At 38.5% G+C, this 3,262-nt stretch overlaps 1 long non-coding RNA gene across 1 annotated transcript; it reads left to right on the top strand.

The window, feature by feature from the left end:
• Positions 1–720: 720 nt before the first annotated feature.
• On the top strand, positions 721–2,954 carry LOC113056522 (uncharacterized). The gene is made up of 5 exons (XR_003277696.1): positions 721–762; positions 1,710–1,818; positions 1,964–2,231; positions 2,529–2,766; positions 2,834–2,954. It is a non-coding gene; the product is annotated as an uncharacterized LOC113056522 (long non-coding RNA).
• Positions 2,955–3,262: the final 308 nt, after the last annotated feature.

The raw sequence follows: 3,262 nt of genomic DNA, 5'->3' as shown, positions 1-3,262 counted from the left end.
TATCACATACATCTCCAGCTCCTACAACAACATTCAGTGTCCAGCAGCTCTTTATGATGCTCTCTCTCTCTCTCTCTCTCTCTCTCTCTCTCTCTCTCTCTCTCTCTCTCTCTCTCACACTCTCTCTCTCTCTCTCTCTCTCTCTCTCTCTCTCTCACTCTCTCTCTCTCTCTCTCTCACTCTCTCTCTCTCTCTCTCTCTCTCTCTCTCTCTCTCACACTCTCTCTCTCTCTCTCTCTCTCTCTCTCTCTCTCTCTCTCTCTCTCTCATTTTCCTTTCCTATTTTTCTGAACTGTAATTCATAAATAAGTCACACATATTTTTCTTTCTTTCTCTTGTTCATCATGGCATATTTTCACAGCTCAGAATCAGATTTTGATCAGTTCTTGTATTAACAGGGAACTTGTACTCGAAGCTCAACTTGAAGAAGTTTCCAGTGAAGATGAAGTCCTTCAAAGGTTCGACACAGGTAATGTTGAAGATATGTAGTTATAACTGATTTACTTTAATTTATCCTTACTTTATGTTAATAACCTTCCTTATAGTCCTTCCTTTCAAATATTTTGTTCACAGATCATTTCTAACACACTGTCTAAACATGTATGTATTAAAACAACAACAACAACTTGTTACTTTTTCTTTATTCCAGCTGAAAAGGAAGACCATGGGCCTGTCAAACCTTGTTTGTGGAGAGGGATGAATTTGACCATCTTGTGTGTTTACGGAGAAGACCAAAAGCTGCTAAGGCAGATATTTCCAGAGGTACGTCTGTGTTGATCTGAGCACCTCGACAGAACTTTACTGCAGTTACATTTTGCACCGAATTTTATGTTTTTTACTTTTTTAAATACCTCACGACCCCATCAGTACAAACCCTGTGCTATGTCAAAGTATTAATAATTCAAACAATTCCAGCAAATTCATATGATATTGTACAAGCGTACTCTCCAGCTTTTCCTCCTGCTGTCATTGACCATCGCCTCAGCTCTCATGCAGACTGTGTCCATTGTAAGTAGTCAGAGCGTTATATCCTAAAGTTTATATTGAGTCCACTGTATTCTTTATTAGCACCGTCTTAACCCATTCTAACAGTACATGATATCTGTCCGCACCTCACAGTCTGCCTTTATTTCCATGTTGATTTTAATTGAACACATCTGTTTAAAAGCAAGTCAGGAAATGCTGTGTAACTTGTCATGTGACACATCAGATCTTCAGTTAATTTGGCCAAATTAGATCATTTAAGGCTGTTCACACCAAGAATAGTAATTACAATAACTATTTTAGCATCCACACCAACATCAACCAATGATAAAGTTATGTTTATTATTATACACACTGCAGCGACGTTGATGTCTGCCACTTTAAATGATCAAGCTTTTGAAATGTGCATTTTGATTGGCTGTTTAATGTTCATCAGCTGGAAAATATATTCCACTGATGTTGTTCCTCTGTGTCATTAAATGTTAAATAGTTGCAGTATGGACTCATCCTTGGTATGAAGAGGTCTTTAAACTGCTTACAACAATCCTGCTGCATGTTATAGTGTAGAAAATAATTGAGAATAATATAGCTTGAAGATACAGCTTTCTTCCCTCTCATTTTGTTAAACTCAAACGCAATATTCTGCCTTTCTTTGCTTGTTTCTCTTCATCTTAGTCCTTTACTCTCTCCACTCACTCACACATTCTCTCTTGCTCTGTTGTAAGGTACAAACAGAGCGGATGGTTGCATGATGGCCTCTTTCAGTTTTGTCAACTGAATGTCTACTAGTGTGGCTCAGCAAGTTCCTGTCATGATCAGCCCTCTCCAAGAAAGGTTTGTAGAAAATTGTAATCAATATTCATTTAATCCTCTAACCTGAATCTTTTGGTGAATTTACTTAATTATATCTGTCTTAATTCATATGTAATAAGCAATAGTAATTAAACATGGGGTTAATAGACATATTTTTGTTTTACAGCTGAAGAGCAAAAACACAAAGAACATCAGTCCTGTTGGGGATGAGGAATGAACATGGCTCTATTGTGCCCAAACAGAAAAGAGTGAAAAGGTGCTCATCCCCATTGATGTGTCTGTATTCAAGCAATGCATTAGTACAGCATATGATGTTGATCTCTATTCAAGTCAGCAATTATCATTTTTCACATATACATCTTTTTATAAGTCCTAGAATGAACAAATCATCAGTGCATCATTTCTGGAATTTGGGCAGAAAATGACTGAATATGGTGAGTACTGACACCTGCACCTGTATTCACCAAAACTATTTTTCTTATGGACTTACAGTTTTTGAAGGAGGATGAAGTCAGTTGATGGAGAAATGAAGAACGAGATGTGTTGTATATGAAGACTTCAGATGCAAAAGCCTTTAAGTTCTGTATGAAATGTTCTTCTAAGAAGAATTTTAGAAGAAAACTTCAGGTGGAACTTAGATGCCTTTGCATCTGAAGTCTTCATATGTACTATGAGTTTTCAATACCTTACTGATTTGTTATGACTGTTTTTATTATTTTCTACTTGTACAGAAAGACTGCAGTAGAAGGAAAGCTGGTACTGAGAACATTTGTCTTCACTCCAGACTAAAGAGAAGCGGGTCTGAGGCCAGAGATGGAGGAGTCAGTGGTCACCAAATGAAGCGCTGCAGCCTGAAACTGTGAAGACTGGATTCCCAAACAGCTGTGTGACTGCACAGATGTTACGGCCATAAAAGAAACTTCACAACTGAGAGCCCATACCTCCAACAACCTTCAACAGGAATCAATGGTATGTCCATTACAACAATTCTAAATAATAATAATATATAATTGACACAATGATTTTGTCTCTCCAGGACATCTACGCAAGGTTTTTCTTTTGTTGAGGACCGTCAGAGACTCCAGCCACACGAGCCATGGATTGCTCTCAACATCACCATCAGACAGACATTATCACAGAACCAGCACCAGCAGACTGCAAGACAAGTTCCTTCAACAGGCAATCAGACTGAACTGAACTCGTACCAGTAACACCACACACACACACACACACACACACACACACACACACACACACACACACATACACACACCAGCAGCCTCATACTGTGTGCACTGCACTCTATCAGCTACACTGACTGGACTCTGACTCACTATTATTCTGCAACCTGATATTCTGTTTGCACTAATTCATACTGTACTGAAAGTGAAAGTGACGTGACATACAGTCAAGTATGGTGACCCATACTCAGAATTTGTGCTCTGCATTTAACCCATCCGAAGTG

The sequence above is a fragment of the Carassius auratus genome, chromosome 37 (genome assembly GCF_003368295.1).
Source record: "Carassius auratus strain Wakin chromosome 37, ASM336829v1, whole genome shotgun sequence".
Lineage (NCBI taxonomy): Eukaryota > Metazoa > Chordata > Actinopteri > Cypriniformes > Cyprinidae > Carassius > Carassius auratus.
This window is presented reverse-complemented; position numbering and strand designations above follow the sequence as displayed.